Here is a 19,444-nt window from a genome sequence, read left to right as displayed (position 1 = left end):
TACATCAGGAAAATCCTTCACCACTGGTACTTCCTCTTGCACAACTCCTGTTAAGTAGTTCACTTGTGTCCTGTTTGGCACATGCCGGGATACATACTTGATCCTTCTTCCTTCGGGTGTGGTAAGCAAAATTGACTTACTAGCACATTCAATGTTCCCTTCATACTTCGATAACCAATCCATGCCTAATATCACATCCAATCCTTGAGATTCCAATACTATTAGGTCTGAGGGAAACACATAGTTACCAATCCTTAATGGTAACCGATCACACCATCGTCTAGCCATAAACTCCACTCCTGGTGAGCTTACTAACATGGGTGACCTAAGGGCTTGGGTTGGTAGGTTATACTTATCCACAAATCCCCTTGATATGTATGAATGCGATGCACCAGTATCAAAAAGAACGAGTGCAGTAAATGACTTAACCAGAAACTTACCGATTACTGCATCGAGCTGATCTTCAACCTCCTCCACATTAATGTGGTTCACCTGTCCCCTATTGAAAGGGTTCGGCTTCTTCCCAGAGCTTCCATTGCCATTTCCATTCTGGCCTTCGGGACATTCATTGGCATAATGTCCGGTCTTGGAACACTTGAAACAAGTGACTTGACTCAGATCTCTCTTGGTTGGGGTCGATGGGGTGGTCCAGTTCTGGCCGTTGCTGCCTCCATTCCCATTACCATTCTTGTGGCCATTGTGGTTGTGCGAACTACCTCCTCCATGGGTATGCTGAAACTGAAATCCTGGTTTAGGGGTAAAACGGGGCTTCTGCTGGGCTCCAGAGTTATACTTCCCCTGTCCATACTTCCTCTTGCGGTTCTCAATCTGCTGTTGCTTTCCTTCAATCCTGATGGCACGATCTACCAACTCCTGGTAGTTGTTGAAACTTGCTACCATCAACTGCATGCTTAGCTCATCATTCAGTCCTTCCAGAAACTTCTCCTGCTTAGCTGCATCCGTAGCAATGTCATCCGGGGCATAACGTGCTAACTTGCTGAAATCGTCAACGTACTGGCCAACTGTCCTTCCTCCTTGGCGTAAGTTGCGGAACTCACGCTTCTTCATGGCCATAGCTCCTGCTGAAACATGGGCAGTGCGGAAAGCTTGCTGAAACTGATCCCATGTGACAGTGTCAACTGGGTAAGTGGCTGTGAAATTCTCCCACCATGCTGCCGCGGGTCCGTCAAGCTGGTGAGCGGCAAACTTCACTTTCTCACCATCCGTGCATCCTGAAGTGGTCAACTCCCTTCCTATCTTGCGGAGCCAATCGTCTGCTACTATTGGCTCGGTGCTACTGGAAAACACCGGCGGATTCAGCCTAAGGAAACGGGCTAAGTGGTCAACAGGTGGTGGTGGTGGTGGGTTGTTGTTGTTGTTCTGTTGGTTCTGGACTAACATCTGCATCAATTGATTCTACTGCTGGATCAACTGAGTGAGCTTCGGTGGAAATCCATTGTCACGTCTCGGAGGCATCTGAGGGTTTAGAAAGGATGAGATATAAGAAATAGAGTGAGGCCTAAAGGGAAAACACTACCCCAATGCACATGAGCAAATGCACACAAAATCACTTCATTCAATCAAACAAGGGCTTACAATCGGTGTAAAACTATCGCAAAAGTGTTTGACTATGATGTTTACATGGGGGAATACTACTACTATCTGGTGGTCATCTAGAAATTTGAACCGGTGGAAGACTCCATGATATCTACTCCTGCTTCGTCTTCAAAGTCAGGTTCACTTGGATCCGAATCGGTGTCGTCGATGATGATGTAGTTGTCCGGACATGCGACGTACTCGTCATCCTCTTTGGATGCTAACTTCCTCTTGAGTTCTTCAATCTCCTGCTTAAGATCGCCATTGTGTCTTGCTAGAGCTACGATCTCGTCCATGTAGTCCTTGCGTGTAGACTTCAGTTCTCCTTCTAGCTTGATGATCCTTGCCTTTGCATTCTTCAACTCTATCATATCATTGCACATCTGGTTCTCGTGGCGTCGAATGTGCTGGTTTAACTCCTGGATGAATGATGCAATGGATCTATCCTTCTTGGTGATGACTAGCTCCCATTGTTCATCTCGGCGTCCGCAAATCTGGTAGATAGTGTCCTTGAGGTCTTCTTGGTAAACTTCTCCAATGCGTCCTATGGTGATATGAGCTGCCATGCTCCTTCCCAGACTCCAGGTTGGTGCATTGAAAACACTATCTATAGGCTTCGTGATTGGCGCGAATGTTCTTCCCGGAACGTGACCTTGAATCTTCCAGCGCTCCTCTTCAGGCAGAGTGGCGTTGAAGGTTCCCGTGAAGCTTGGTAATCCAATGTTCAGGTACTTGGTGACTTCCTTCAGGTGAAATCCAAAAGGTGTGCCTTCATCCGGTCGAGCGTACTTAATCTTCGCGTTCGTCATCCTAATAGAGTAGAAAAGATGAGGAGTTAGAAAATGAGAAGAGAATAGTGATCTATGGCTTTAACTTAGTGGTCGTGTCCTACAATCAGCGTGTGCTCTGATTCCATTCTCTGTCGCGACCTGACCCGAATGGATCAAGCGCTCTGTGCTCAGGTGTCATCCCTGGATCAGTAATGCTGACACCACACAGTACATCGAAGGATTTATAGCAGAGTGGCAATCACACACTTATTACATCGTTGTCTCAAAGAGAACTTATTACAATAAACATGGCTTAAGGCCATCTAGTGTCGATAACAGTGGAAGACTCGGAAGATAAATGGGTCCATCAACTCCAACGGCATCACTGAGTATAGAACCACGACCTAAAAGCACCTTACTCGTCGTCTGAAAAGTCTGCAACATGAGAAGTTGCAGCCCGAAAACGGGTCAACACATGGAATATGCTGGCAAAGTAACACATAGAGAGTAATGGAATGAAACAGCTATACTACATGCATATATGGCTGGTGGAAAGCTCTATGGTTACAGTTTTGCGTAAAGCTAGTTTTTCCCTACTGCAAAGGAATAAATTTATTTAACTATCATGGTAGTTGTTAAACATCGAGAATGGTTGACAGCATTCCGATCCCAATTAAGTGAACAATTAAAACCCAACAACATTAATTAGAAGTAACATGATGAGATTCACATGATATTCAAATACTAGATACTCAAGTTGTCCATAACCGGGGACACGGCTAATCATGATTAGTTTGTACACTCTGCAGAGGTTTGCGCACTTTTCCCCACATGACTCAATCGCCTCCGTTTGTTTTCTCACACTACATGGTGTTTGAGAAACGGATGACCGAGACATAGTCTTTCAGAAGCGCTAGCACCTTACATGTGGGGTAGACCGTACCACCTACAATCCCTACATCTGCTAGTCCACCCCGTAAGAGTTCGCACAACTTAGTCAACTATGCCAGAGCCCATAGTAGCATGTGGTTGCACACGGAAGTTGCTAGCATGAATTATCTTATGATCCCTTTGAGCCTGGGTGGCCGTCCGAAAAAAAACAGGCAAGTCCTGATAGACATCAGGTGCCTCAATCCACCCAGATGTGTGTTGAAGTTGCCACCTTAGATAAACCATTAAAATTATCAACTCACATCTGTCATGGATATCACTCACCCAATCCACGTCTACTAGCATAGCATGGCATAATAAGCAAACGTAGAAGTAACTCCCAAAGGTTTCATAATAATATAGGTAATAGGTACTACCTCATCTACTTACCATCCCACAATTTAATTGGATCCTAATCATGCAATGTGAGAGGATTAATCTAATGCAATAAAACATGGGTTGTAGAAAAGGTATGATCAAAGTGTTACTTGCCTTGCTGATGATCTGCGAGACCTAGGGATTCGAAGTAACAGGCGGCGCAATCCGGGTAATCTATCGCAGACAAACAACAAGCACACAATAAGAACTCATCTAATGCACCGGTAAAACTCGAACAAGAGAATGAACCAGAAGGTTCAACTTAAGAACTCCGGTTGCAAAGAAATAACGAACCGAACAAAGAAACGGTAAACAACGGCGGAAGAAAACAACTCGGTTCTAGCAAATTGTAACTAGGTCAAATTTTACCGGGGCAAAAACTTGTTTAAGTTGATTAGACGGAACGGCGGTTTAGAAACGAAACTCCAGGCGCTTGAATCACCTGATTCCGATAAACGAGTGAGAAGAAAGACTAGAACGAAGATCGGATCTGAGATCGCGATCGCGGAATAAATCCGACGAGAAGAAAAAAGAAGAACGGTTATACGAACGGACGTTCGTTAACCTAGAAGAATTCGGTGATCACGTTCGTTAGGATGAACGGTCCGGCGAACGGTCCAAAGGCAACTAAATCGGAAAGAAAACGAATCCGATCTAGGGTTTCGGAGAAGAAAACCGAAACGAAAAACCGATCTAGAAAATGAATCAGAAGAGAAGAAAAGAATCGGAACGATTAGAAGAAAACGATCCGAGGAAAAGAGACGCGGGGCAACCTCCGACGAGGTCTCCGGCGAGGGGCTCCGGCGGCGTGGCGTAGGGCGGCGGCGGCGTGGGCAAGGTACGGCGGCGCGGGTGCGGGGTGGCGCGGCGGCGGTGTAGGGCGCGGGGTGGGGCGCGGCTTGGGCTTGGGGTTTGATTTGATGGGTTTAGAGGGGGGGGTGTTGGGGTATTTATATTGGTGAGGGGAGGGGGTTTCTTGGGGTAGGGGACAAGAAATAGAGTAGGAAAAAGGAAAACGAAACAAAGGAAAGGGGGCTAGCCTAGAGTCCTTCTAGGACTCGGCTAAGAGGCAAGAGGCGGCGGCCTGGCTGCCTGCGCCTGGCGCTGGCGCACAGGGAGGCTGGGGCGGCGGCTGTCTGGATCTTTGGTCCGGCTGGCCTGCGGGAGTTCCTTTTTTTTTAACGGTCTCGCGCGCAGAAAAACACAAAAAAGAAAATCTAAACGGGCTCCAAAAATTCTAAGGTAAATTTTCCCCGACTCCTAAAAATGAGTCGAACAAAATGAACTTTACTCCGGACCTAAAATGCAATTTTTAAAACACGCATTTTTCCCTATCCAAATAAAAAGCAAATGAACTCCGGCAAACAAAATTGATCTATTTATTAAATCTTCATTTTTCCTAAATTTGGGAAAGTCATATTATTCCCTCTCATTTTTGATATAGGAAAATAATTGAAGATGAAATAAATAAATCAAATGATCCTCTTTTCAAATTCGAGAAAACTCTCAAATATGAAAATAACGAAATCCCCAACTCTCTCCGAAGGTCCTTGAGTTGCGTGAAATTTCTAGGATCAACCAAAATGCAAGAAAATATGATATGCATGATGATCTAGTGTATAACATTCCAAATTGGAAATTTGGGATGTTACAGGTATGATCAAAGTGTGAACTTGCCTGCAATGTTGATGAAGATGATTCGCACTCAAAAATCTTGATAGCTCTACTCGTCACACTCCGGTCAATCTATCGTAAGCAAGCAATAGTAACCACACATAAGCAATCACTCAAAAGATCAGAAAGATCGAAGAAGACGATTCGAAAAACTTCAAAACCAAGCAAATAGCTCTTGCAACGTAAAACAATTTCTAACAGTACCAAAATTATGTGAATTTGGCCTTATTAGAATGTTTAGGTCAAGAGCTTCGATTTGCAAAAAGAATCAACTCAAACGGAGCTACGAAACTCAAGTTATGATCAAACGAAGTTTGAATTCAAATCTGCTCTAATTCAAATTTTAAACTTTTCAAAAACATGTTTGAGTTGGATTAATGGATAGAGGGGATTATAATGAAGATGTGGGCATTGGTTTCGTTGGATTTGGACTAACGAGTAAAAAGTAATGATCGTTTGAACTACAGGGACTAATCTGTGAAGAAAAATTATCACGAATAGGTCCCCGGCGTATTTAAACAGAAAAGGAAAAAAATCTAAATAGCGAACATTCGCTACCGAACACTACCGAACAAAAACCGTTCGCTACGAACCCTAACTAACGAATAGTTCACTGAATAACTAGACTTTAAAAAAAACAGATCTAGGTTTTTTTTTGTAGAAAACCGATCTAGGGTCTTTTTAAAAAAAATGAAAACCAAACTGGTGAACCGGGGCGGTCTATTACCGGTTAGGGGCGGCGGTGGCGGTGGTTTCCGGCGCGGCGGCGACGGTTTGCGGCGGGCTCCGGCGAAGCGCGGCAGCGGCGAGGCGAGCAAGCGGCGCGCGACTTCGCGACGAGGGCGAGGGCGGCGAGGGGCGAGGGCAGCGCGGGGAGCGGCGCAGTGGCGCAGGCGAGCGGCTGCAGCGGTGATGCGGCGCGGCGGCGGTGGCGAGATGCATGCGGCGGTGGCAGCGGGATGCAGCGCGGCGAGGCGAGGAAAGAGAGGCGGGGCTCGGGCCGCGCTATATAAGGGGAGGAGAGGAGGTGGCGTGGAGGAGGGGTAAGGCGGCGACGGCTTCCGTGGAGGCCACGGCACGGCGGCGTGCTCGCTCGGGAGTCCCTCCTGAGCTCGGGGACAATGAGGTGGTGGGCTGGGCCTTGGCCTGGCTTCGGCTGGGCCGGCCTGGCCTGGCACGGGGAGAGAGAGAGAGGGAGAGCAGTGCTGGGCTTCGGCCTGGCACTGTTCGGAGAGTTTTTTTTTCTCTTAAACATTTTCGTTCCAAAAGAATAAAAGCAAGAACTAAAAATATTATATAGGCATATAATATATCAAAATTTTCAGAAAAAGTTTTTCTACGACATGAACATTTTTATAACTTCAAATAAAATCCACACAAATTCAGATAAATCAAAGAGTGCTACTGGTCTATTAAAATCCAACTAAAATTATTTTAAAAATACCAAAATGATTTCAAATTATTTTTTCTCCAATTTTCTGTTGTAGGGAATCATGTTACCCTAATTTCCATATATTTTATTTTTGGAGAAAAATAATTTGAATAAAACTCAAATAAATCCAAATGGAAATTAATTCCAAAAGGACTTGAAATTGATCCTTTGAAACTCCCAACTCATATTTCATAATTTGAAGAAGTCATTTTATCTTCTCTCGTGAAAATCATTGAGTTGCATAAAGTTTCTGAAGTGGAAAATATTTCCCAATGGAATTCAAATATTTTTCAAACACCCCTTTCATTTTAAATGGAAGAAGTCATGTCATCTTCTCTCTAGGGTTTTGTATTTGAAAAGAATTTGAATTCACGAAGATTAGAAAACAAATATGAAAGTTTGGGAAAGTCCTTTTATTCCCTCTCATTTAACTTTCAAAAGTTTCGAATTCACTAACTTTCAGACAATCAATCAAACAATCAGTCAAATCTATCTATTTATTATAACATTCCAAAATTTAAAATTTTGGGATGTTACACCTTTTTTTCCACACTTGTGCTTCAAAGTAGCACCATGATCTTCATGATAGAGAGTCTCCTATGTTACCACTTTCATATACTAGTGGGAATTTTTCATTATAGAAATTGGCTTGTGTATTCCAATGATGGGCTTCCTCAAAATGCCCTAGGTCTTCGTGAGCAAGCAAGTTGGATGCACACCCACTTAGATCTTTTTGTTGAGCTTTCATATACTTATAGCTCTAGTGCATCCGTTGCATGGCAATCCCTACTCACTCACATTGATATCTATTAGTGGGCATCTCCATAGCCCGTTGATACGCCTAGTTGATGTGAGACTATCTTCTCCCTTTTTGTCTTCTCCACAACCACCATTCTATTCCACATATAGTGCTATGTCTATGGCTCATGCTCACGTATTGCGTGAAGATTGAAAAAGTTTGAGAACACCAAAAGTATGAAACAATTGCTTGGCTTGTCATCGGGGTTGTGCATGATTTAAATACTTTGTGTGGTGAAGATGGAGCATAGCCAGACAATATGATTTTGTAGGGATAACTTTCTTTGGCCATGTTATTTTGAAGAGACATAATTGCTTAGTTAGTATGCTCGAAGTATTATTATTTCTATGTCAATATTGAACTTTTGTCTTGAATCTTTCAGATCTGAATATTCATACCACAATTAAGACAATTACATTGAAATTATGCCAAGTAGCATTCCACATCAAAAATTCCGTTTTTATCATTTACCTACTCGAGGACGAGCATGAATTAAGCTTGGGGATGCTTGATACGTCTCCAACGTATCTATAATTTTTGATTATTCCATGCTATATTATATCCTGTTTTGGACATTATTGGGCTTTATTATACACTTTTATATTATTTTTGGGACTAACCTATTAACCGGAGGCCCAGCCCAGAATTGCTGTTTTTTTTCCTATTTTAGGATTTCGCAGAAAAAGAATATCGAACGGAGTCCAAACGGAATGAAACCTTCGGGAATGTGATTTTCGGAATGAACATGATCCAGAGGACTTGGACCCTACATCAAGTAATCAACCAGGAATGCACAATGTAGGGGGCCGCGCCTACCCCCCGGGCGCGCCTACCCCCCAGGCGCGCACTCCACCCTCGTGGGGCCCACGTTGCTCCACTGACGTACTCCTTCCTCCTATATATACCTACGTACCCCCAAACTACCAGATACAGAGCGAAAACCCTAATTCCACCGCCGTAACTTTCTGTATCCATGAGATCCCATCTTGGGGCCTTTTCCGGAGCTCCGCCGGAGGGGGCATCGATCACGGAGGGCTTCTACATCAACACCATAGCCCCTCCGATGAAGTGTGAGTAGTTTACTTTAGACCTACGGGTCCATAGTTATTAGCTAGATGGCTTCCTCTCTGCTTTTGGATCTCAATACAACGTTCTCCCCCTCTCTTGTGGAGATCTATTCGATGTAATCTTCTTTTGCGGTGTGTTTGTTGAGATCGATGAATTGTGGGTTTATGATCAAGTTTATCTATGAACAATATTTGAATCTTCTCTGAATTCTTTTATGTATGATTGGTTATCTTTGCAAGTCTCTTCGAATTATCAGTTTGGTTTGGCCTACTAGATTGATCTTTCTTGCAATGGGAGAAGTGCTTAGATTTGGGTTCAATCTCGCGGTGTCCTTTCCCAGTGACAGTAGGGGCAGCAAGGCACATATTATATTGTTGCCATCGTGGATAACAAGATGGGTTTTATATCATATTGCATGAGTTTATCCCTCTACATCATGTCTTCTTGCTTAAAGCGTTACTCTGTTCTCTTGAACTTAATACTCTAGATGCATGCTGGATAGCGGTCGATGTGTGGAGTAATAGTAGTAGATTCAGGCAGGAGTCGGTCTACTTTTCTTGGACGTGATGCCTATATACATGATCATACCTATATATTCTCATAACTATGCTCAATTATGTCAATTGCTCAACAGTAATTTGTTCACCCACCGTAATACTTATGCTCCCGAGAGAAGCCTCTAGTGAAACCTATGGCCCCCGGGTCTATTTTCCATCATATTAATCTTCCAATACTTTGTTATTTCCTTTTCCATTTATTTTACTTGCATCTTTATTTCTCTTTATCATAAAAATACAAAAAATATTATCTTATCATATCTATCAGATCTCACTCTCGTAGGTGACAGTGAAGGGATTGACAACCCCTTTATCGCGTTGGTTGTGAGGAGTTTATTTGTTTGTGTAGGAGCCAGGGACTCGTGCGTGGCCTCCTACTGGATTGATACCTTGGTTCTCAAAAACTGAGGTTAATACTTACGCTGCTCTGCTGCATCACCCTTTCCTCTTCAAGGGAAAACCAACACAGTGATCAAGAGGTAGCAGTGCCATTGTCAGTGATAATGCTGTGTGGAAAAGCAAAACGAAAGATCACTTTCTTCATGAATTGAACCGCCGTGGCCGCATCACACTTACTAACCGGCTCTTCCTCAACCCACTTTGTGAATTTGTCCACTGCCACCAAAAGGTGCGTCTTTTTATCTTTGGATCTTTTGAAAGGTCCAAATCAAGACCCCAGACTGCAAACGGCCAAGTAATTGGAATCATCCGTAATTCCCGAGCCGGCACGTGCGCCCATCGTGCGAATTTTTGACACCCATCACACCTACTGACCAGATCCTCTGCATCGGTGTGAGCCGTTAGCCAGTAAAAACCATGACGGAAAGCTTTGGCCACAAGAGACTTTGAACCGACATGTGGCCACAATCTCCTTCATGGATCTCACGAAGAATTTCTTGACCTTCTTTAGGAGAGACACAACATTGAAACACTCCGGTGACACTACGATGATACAACTCACCATTGGAAATTGTCATTGACTTAGACCACCAGGCTATCTGTCTAGCCAAGCTCTCATCCTCCGGCAACTCGCCCCAGGTTATATAAGCCAAATACGGCACTGTCCAATCTGGAATGACATGAAGAGCCACCACCAATTGGGCTTCCGGGTCTGGAACAGCCAAGTCTTCCTCTGTAGGCAACTTGACAAAAGGGTTATGCAGAACATCTAAAAAAGTGTTAGGCGGCACCGGCTTACGCTGAGATCCCAACCGGCTTAAAGCATCGGCTGCTTCGTTCTTTCTGCGGTCAATGTGCTCCACTTGATAACCCTTGAAGTGTCCAACAACAGCGTCAACCTCACGGTGATAAGCCACCATGAGAGGATCCTTGGAATCCCACTTGCCTGATACTTGCTAAGCCACCTGATGTCTACTACACAACCTTCTTCTTGTAGATGTTGTTGGGCCTCCAAGTGTAGAGGTTTGTAGGAAAGTAGCAAATTTCCCTCAAGTGGATGACCTAAGGTTTATCAATCCGTAGGAGGCGTAGGATGAAGATGGTCTCTCTCAAACAACCCTGCAACCAAATAACAAAGAGTCTCTTGTCTCCCCAACACACCCAATACAATGGTAAATTGTATAGGTGCACTAGTTCGGCGAAGAGATGGTGATACGAGTGGTATATGGATGGTAGATATAGGTTTTTGTAATCTGAAAATATAAAAACATCAAGGTAACTAATGATAAAAGTGAGCGTAAACGGTATTGCAATGCTAGGAAACAAGGCCTAGGGTTCATACTTTCACTAGTGCAAGTCCTCTTAACAATAATAACATAATTGGATCACATAACTATTCCTCAACATGCAACAAAGAGTCACTCCAAAGTCACTAATAGCGGAGAACAAATGAAGAGATTATGGTAGGGTACGAAACCACGTCAAAGTTATTCTTTCCAATCAATCCGTTGGGCTATTCCTATAAGTGTCACAAACAGCCCTAGAGTTCATACTAGAATAACACCTTAAGACACAAATGAACCAAAACCCTCACCTAGATACTCCAATGTCACCTCAAGTATCCATGGGTATGATTATACGATATGTATCACACAATCTCAGATTCATCTATTCAACCAACACATAGAACCTCAAAGAGTGCCCCAAAGTTTCTACCGGAGAATCACAACGAAAACGTGTGCCAACCCCTATGCATAGGTTCATGGGCGGAACCCGCAAGTTGATCACCAAAACATACATCAAGTGAATCACATGATATCCCATTGTCACCACAGATACGCACGACAAGACATACATCAAGTGTTCTCAAATCTTTAAAGACTCAATCCGATAAGATAACTTCGAAGGGGAAACTCAATCCATTACAAGAGAGTAGAGGGGGAGAAGAAACATAAGATCCAACTATAATAGCAAAGCTCGCGATACATCAAGATCGTGCCAAATCAAGAACACGAGAGAGAGAGAGATCAAACACATAGCTACTGGTACATACCCTCAGCCCCGAAGGAGAACTACTCCCTCCTCGTCATGGAGAGCACCGGGATGATGAAGATGACCACCGGAGAGGGATTGCCCCCTCCGACAGTGTGCTGGAACGGGTCTAGATTGGTTTTCGGTGGCTACGGAGACTTCTGGCGGCGGAACTCCCGATCTATTGTGCTCCCTGATCGTTTTAGGGTATATGGATATATATATAGGCGGAAGAAATACATCAGGGGAGCCATGAGGGGCCCACGAGGGTGGAGGGCGCGCCCCCTGCCTCGTGGCTTCCTCGTTGATCCCCTGACGTGCAATCTAAGTCTCCTCTGTTGCTTTGTTTCCAAAATTAACTTTTCTAAAGGTTTCGTTCCGTTTGGACTCCATTTGATATTCCTTTTCTTCGAAACCCTAAAACAAGGAAAAAACAGAAACTGGCACTGGGCTCTAGGTTAAAAGGTCAGTCCCAAAAATCATATAAAATAGCATATAAATGCATATAAAACATCCAAGGTTGATAATATAATAGCATGGAACAATCAAAAATTATAGATACGTTGGAGACGTATTAGCATCCCCAAGCTTAATTCCTACCCGTCCTCGAGTAGGTAAATGATAAAAACAGAATTTTTGATGTGGAATGCTACCTAACATATTTATCCATGTAGTTCTCTTTATTGTGGCAAGAATATTCAGATCCATAAGATTCAAGACAAAAGTTTAATATTGACATAAAAACAACAATGCTTCAAGCATACTAACTAAGCAATCATGTCTTCTCAAAATAACATGGCCAAATAAAGCTATCCCTACAAAATCATATAGTCTGGCTATGCTCCATCTTCACCACACAAAATATTTAAATCATGCACAACCCCGATGACAAACCAAGCAATTGTTTCATACTTTTGATGTTCTCAAACTTTTTCAATCTTCACGCAATACATGAGTGTGAGCCATGGATATAGCACTATAGGTGCAATAGAATGGTGGTTGTGGACAAGACAAAAGGGAGAAGATAGTCTCACATCAACTAGGCGTATCAATGGGCTATGGAGATGCCCATCAATATATATAATGTGAGTGAGTAGGGATTGCCATGCAACGGATGCACTAGAGCTATAAGTATATGAAAGCTCAACAAAAGAAACTCAGTGGGTGTGCATCCAATTTTCTTGCTCACGAAGACCTACGGCATTTTGAGAAAGCCCATCATTGTAATATGCCATCCAAGTTCTATAATGAAAGATTCCCACTAGTATATGAAAGTGACAAAACAAGAGACTCTCTATCATGAAGATCATGGTGCTACTTTGATGCACAAGTGTGGTAAAAGGATAGTAGCATTGCCCCTTCTCTCTTTTTTCTCTCATTTTTTATTTGGGCCTTCTCTTTTTTATGGCCTCTTTTCTCTTTTTTTATTTGGGCTTCTTTGGCCTCTTTTATTTATTTATTTTTGTCCGGAGTCTCTGTCAGATTTCTGGTTCCGGCAGACCCTTGAGGTTCGAACACTGGGGTGCGCGTGGAGATTTCGCCTCCTACCTACCTGCACCCCCCGCCTTGCTAGGATCTGAACTAGGAAAGAACAACACAAGAGACACAGGGTTTATACTGGTTCGGGCCACTGTTGTGGTGTAATATCCTACTCCAGTTTGTGGTGTGGTGGATTGCCTCTTGGGCTGATGATGATGAACAATACAAGGATGAACAGCCTCGCGAGGGTCTGTTCTTGGCTGGGTGATGAAATGCTGGGAGGAGCTCAGTCACCTTTAGCTCTCTCTCTCTCTCTTTTCGTCTCTGTCTCTCTCCTTCCCTGCCTGTCTGCTTGTCCCTTGCTCTGTGGGTGGCTGGTCCTATTTATAGAGGCCCTGGTCCTCTTCCCAAATATCGAGCGGGAAGGGAGCCAACAATGGCGGGCTAATTTGAAGGGGGACAACTAGTATCAACTATCCTAACAAAAGTAGTCTTCGCCTGCGCAAAGCTCTGGTGATGACGTCGTCTTGGGCTCCACGGTGACCTCCATCTCGTAGTCCTCCTAGTCTTGGTCTCGTTGCACCAAAATGGCAACCTTTGCCTGATGCCTCGGTACTCCGTGGCTGCGCTTGCCCCCTTTGCACCAAAGAGGAAGGGAGGACGCTGCGCGGGCTGGCACCCGCCTGGCGCCCCCGGTCGTCATGGCTTGCGTCACGGGCACCTCGTGAGGTACCCCGCCTTGATCTCTCCGCCTCCTCGTGAGCCAGCCTGACGAGGCCGCACCTGAGGAAGCTCCGCGTCATCCGCCCCGCGAGGCTTGGCCCCTCGCAAGGGTCTTGGGTTTGTCTTGGTGAAGATGGGCCGCGCTGGGCCCCCCTTTGAGCCACGCCGCAGGCCGCAGGCAGGCAATTCTGGGGACCCCCGTTCCCAGAACACCGACAGTAGCCCCCGGGCCCAAGGCGCGCCTGGACTTGGCCGTGCAGGGAGGCGGAAGGGCAAGAGCGAAGCGCCGCGGGCCCTAACAGCCTGCGGCCTTGGGCGCCGCGTGGCGGTTGATTGGATGTGGGCGCCCTTGCAACCGCTCGAGTTGATAAAGGAGCGGCGTCCACCTAGGCTTTGCTTCTTGCTTTCCATGGTTGCTGCTGAGGTCCCCTTTCTTGCGCCTCTCCTTCCTTCCTCCAAAATTTCCAGATCCACTCCGACCGTGTGACCTAGGAAGCCATGGCGCCTCGTCAGCCCCCGGCCATGGCTTGGTACTCGTCTGCCCTGGATCCGCCGAATGTGTCGGAGGCGAGCCTCGCCCGGTTGCGCCGGATGGCGACGGCGCGGGGCGTCAATGGGGTGAAGGTGTTCAAAGCCGGCTCCGCCACCCCTGAGGGTCAAGGGAGCACCTTCTATCCGCTCTTTGTAAGTGCTATTGCTGCCGGCCTGGTGCCTCCCTTCTCCGAGTTCTTCTTCTCTGTCCTCCGCCACTATAAGCTACAAGCCCTGCATCTCCACCCCAACTCCGTCCTTCTCCTGGCAATCTTCACCTATTACTACGAGGCTCACGTAGGGGTGCAGCCCTCAGTGGCCTTGCTACGCTACTACTTCTACCTCCGGACCTCTCGTGGTACTACTTCCGCGTGCGTGAGCTTCGTCGCGTATGGTGGCGCCATTGCCATTTCGAACCCCGGGAAAAGGATTGAGGGCTTCAGGAGCAAGTGGGTCTTGGTGGATGCTGGGCGCATCCACCCTCGGCTGATCTTGCCCACGGAGCAGCCCACGAGCTCCAACAATTGGGGTCGAGCGGAGCTCACGGACCCCCGCGCGAAGCTGATGTTGGAGAAGATGGATGCGGATCTTAGGCCGGCCAACATGGCGGCGGCGAAGCTGACCGGCGCGTCGCTGCTGAGGGAATTCCTGGAGCACCAGCTGGCTCCGCTTCGGTAGTACTCACTTCCGATGTGGAGGCCCCGTCCGAGCCCCGCGGCCTTAGCCGACGGAGATCTGGCTGCTGTCCTCCAATCTCTGGTCGGGGGCGATGTGGCGAGGTTGGCAGGCGCTCCTACGCCCTTGTTCCTCCGCGACGACTGGGAGCAGGTAGTGAAGTCCATGCCCGTCTTCAACGGGGATGGGCCTGTGCCCATGGAAACTCCCGAGGAACCGGTGGATGTGCCCTCCGATGACTCCAGCGAAGAGGAGGAAGGAAGGGAGCGGGGAAAAGGGCCTGACTCCGAGGCGACTGACGGAGAGTCGAGGGCTCCTCTCCCCCGGTGCAGGTCCCGCATTCTCCGCCTCTCCCCGAGCGATGATGATGAGGATGACGACGAAGACGACGACGAGGACAACGACGATCAGGACGGCGGGAGCTCACCCCCGATCCCTAAGAAGGACAGAACCGGGCTGATCTCCCGCGGGTCTGCCCCGGCCCCAGGGCGGACCGCAGATGCGCCTTCCGCCTCCAAGCTTCCCGAGGTTGACGCTTCCAGCCGGCTTTCAGGCTTCAAATTTGGCTGGAGGCCGCTTGAGCTCACTGGCGACGACCCGTAAGCGTTCGATTCTTGTCTTTATCTCTTGCTCTGCTTCTGAAGCTTGACGTCCGCATCTCTTGGGTAGGCTGGCGCCCGCCGCAAAGAAGCCGAAGGGGGCTCCCGAGGTTCCATCCGTGGTTGCGCTTCTGCCTGCGAAGGAGGGTGACCGCGACGCACAGGCTTATCCTACCCGGTCGTCCTCACGAGGCCTGGCTGAGCCGGCTGGGGCGAGCTCAGCCCCCACGGCCCAAGTGGCTCCTGAGGTGCTCTTGCCTGCCGCCGCCACTTCAGCTGTCGGGGCGCGGCAGAATCCGCCTCATGGTGCTGTGGCCGCGTTGCCTTCTTCTCCTCCTACTCCACTGGCTGCTGTCTCTCCGACTCCTTCTGCCGTTCTGGATCGTGCTGTTGCTGAGCTAGACCGACTGCGTCAGGATCTTCTTGGCGCCGTCCCCCGCTTGGTGGCCGGGCGCTTGGAGCTGGCTTCAGGATGGGTTCGCTCCGACGCTTCGATTCGGGCGGCGCTGGTCCAGGCCTCGACGGCATGCGACAAGGAGAAGCAGGCCGTCCTTGAGGCGAAGGCTGCTCGTGATGCAGCCCTGGGGGAGGTGGTCGACATCCGTGATTATTGCAAGGCGCTGGAGGGCGAACTACAAGGTTTGCGGGACCAGCTCACGAACGAGGCCCGCCTTCGCCAAGAGCAGGAAGAAGGCGTGAAGGCTCGCGAGGCGGCTCTCAAGGAGAGGGAGGTCAAGCTCAAGAAACGCCGCGACCGCCTAGGCGCGCTGGAGCAGGAGTTGGGGCGAGGAAGGCCAAGCTGGACGATGAGGCCCTGGTTCTTGCCGAGGACCGCGTGGCCTTCGCGGAGATGGAGGCGGGGGCTCGCTCCTCACTGAGGACGCTTTATGACAGCGGCCTGGAGAGCCCACTGGCTGGCGCCGAGGACGGCCCCGCCAAGCTGCTTCCCTTCCTGGTTCACGCCCTTGAAGATGTCGCCCTTGGCCTTGGCCCAGCGGCCGAGGCCGAGGCGCGTGTCCTGTCTTCTGCAGCAATGACGCGGGTCCTCACCCACATCTACCTTCGCGATCCCGGTGTCGACCTCGACAGCCTGCTGGAGCCAGTGAGCGGTGAGCGTGCCGCTGCCGCTGCCGAGGCCGTGAAAGGTCGCGCAGAGGCCCTGTTGGGGAAGTTCCGGGCCTTCAGCACCAAGTCGAAGCAAGGCACTGCTGACCCCACCGCTCCGTGAGGCGTACCCAATCCGCGCTGCTCCATCGCCGACAAGTGACTCCATCGCGGCTCCTGTCCTGCCTTTAATTCCTGCACATGTATCATGCCTCGGGGAGGCATTTAAACTTGCGTTTGGCATTGAGATAACAGTGTGGACTGTAATATTTGCTTTTGAATTCCTTGAAATTTGTGCTTTCCCTTCCTACTTGCTTATGTTCTACGCTGGCAGAGCCCGGCCCCACGCATGCCTCACCCAGCATTGGTCCCGACCAGAAACCAGGACGGGGCCAAGGAGTGAGGGGCCACGTGACAAGTTAGGCTCTTGAGTCGCGATGCTCAGGAGTCCCCCTTGGCGCACGAACAGCAAGTAGGGAGGTGTGATGCGGGTGGATCTACCGTTCTACGTCTGTAGAGCCCGGCCGCGCACGTACCGCACCCAGCGTTGGCCCCGACCGGAAACCAGGACGGGGCCACGGAGTGAGGGGCTACGTGACCAGTTAGGCTCCTGATTCGCGATGCTCAGGAGTCCCCCTTGACGCGCGAACAACAAGTAAGGAGGCGTGATGCGGGTGGATCTACCGTTCTACGTCTGCAGAGCCCGGCCGCGCGCGTACCTCACTCAGCGTTGGTCCCGACCGGAAACCAGGACAGGGCCATGGAGTGAGGGGCTACGTGACCAGTTAGGCTCGTGAGTCGCGATGCTCAGGAGTCCCCCTTGATGCCCAAACGGCCTTCGTACCTTGGCTCCGCTCGGGGAGAGACGCGTGACGAACCAGGCCCGGGGGGACCTGGCTGAGCGGCGTGCGTCTGGGTGTGACCCAGGCGCAGCCCCCGTGCCAAGCCCCCTCGCGCGGCACTCCCGAGGGGAGGTGTTACGATGAGGCTAGACACTGAGCTCTGGGCTCCCTGAGGTTGGTGCAGCCCCGGGGGCCACCCTCAGTTGTTTATCACCAGCGCGGAGCATAGCGCTACCATATGTGTACGGGCATAGCCGCTCCTCGGCAGTGTCGTCAGCCAGCGCGGAGCATGGTGCTTCCACTGGTACGTGGGAGGGCCCCCCCCCCTCCGGGAGGAGCCCCCGGGGCGTGTACAGCCCCGCCCTGACACGTGGCTGGCACGGTAGGGCCTGGCGAGGTGTATCTGGGCACCCGTGAGCCAGCGCGGGACTCACGGGGCCCTACCTCTAGGCGGGTTGCGCCTGGCACTGGGCCTTATCTTGTGATGTGTCCCTGCAAATTTGGCTAGATGTCGGCACTCTATGTCCTTGGGTCCCGGCCCTCGAGCTGGTCTCAGCCGTTGCTGGCATGCCAGGTCGCGATGCCATGGACAAGGCCAGAGGGTGAGGGCTGCAGAGCCAGTAAGAGCCCTGAGTCGCGATGCTCAGGTACCCCCCCTTTAACGTGCAAGTGGTCGGCATGGAGAGGAAAAGGTGACGTGGACCGGCATCAAATAATCAAGCATGGTGGGTCTAACGCATAATCGGAAATAAACGCAAATGGGATACATGTCGCTGGGCCTGGCCCGAGCGGCTTGGGGATCATGCAGCCCGAGGGGCGCCCCCAACAAGGTAAGCTAACAACATGGAATAAAAAGGGATACATGCCGCAGGGACGGACCCACGCGGCCTGGGAATAATGCAGCCCTGGGGGGGCGCTCCTAGCTGGAAATAAAACTCGAAAGACGTCACCTGATGATGTTGAGGATGAAGGAGCGTTGATGTAGCAGGCTCGGTGGGCTGCGGGAGCCGATCCTCACGAGCCCCTAGGCCCAGGGGCCTCGAGAGGCTCCGGAGGCACTGGCGGCTCCTCACGGGCCATCTCCATCCCTGCCAGGGCTGCGGAACGCCTGGCCTCTCGTGCCTCTGTGATGCCCCTCATGAGGCGCTGGTACGTGTCGGCCGTGTTCGGCAAGCCGTAAGGCATGCGAACGTAGCTGTGGGGTGGGCCTCCGCAGCGTCCCACTCGCGAGGGCCAGAGGCGCTCCAGAGAGGCGACTCGGTTGAGCCCTGGTATATCGATGCAGATGCGCAGCCCACCATCCTCGCCTGGATGGGGAGCCACTGCTGGTAGGCGGTGGCCGCCCTTCATGACTCTTGACTCCTGTAGCTCCTGAATGGCCTTGCTGACGAACTCCTGAGGGTCTGGATCTCCTTGCCTTGCTTCTTCTTGAGGGAAATGTGCTTTGAAACATGCCTCCATGTGGTGCCCAAGCGCCTCCCTCGTGACCCTGGCTAGGTCGGTGGCCCTCCAGGGGAGAGCCCCCGAGCCCTGCCTGAGGAGGTCGCCGGGCGTGCTTTCCTATGCGATGGAAGGAGGTTCCCCCTGGGCAGGCGCGGGCCTAGAGGGGCCAGCCTCCTGAGGGGTTGGGCCGGACGATGTCTTCTTCTTCTTAGGGGCGATCTCGGGAGGCCTCCTGCTTCCACGATCTGGGTCTTCCAGTGACGTGGCCTGAAAGGCTCGTTCCAGGGAACACACCACGTCCTTCTCTTCACATGTCACCGTGATGACCCCGCCGCTTCCTGGCATCTTGAGGACGTTGTAGCCATGGTGAGTTACGGCCATGAACTTGGCTAGCGCTGGGTACCCAAGGACGGC

This window comes from Triticum urartu, chromosome 5A (assembly GCF_056163025.1).
Source record: "Triticum urartu cultivar PI428250 chromosome 5A, HENAU_Tu73, whole genome shotgun sequence".
NCBI lineage: Eukaryota > Viridiplantae > Streptophyta > Magnoliopsida > Poales > Poaceae > Triticum > Triticum urartu.
This window is presented reverse-complemented; position numbering follows the sequence as displayed.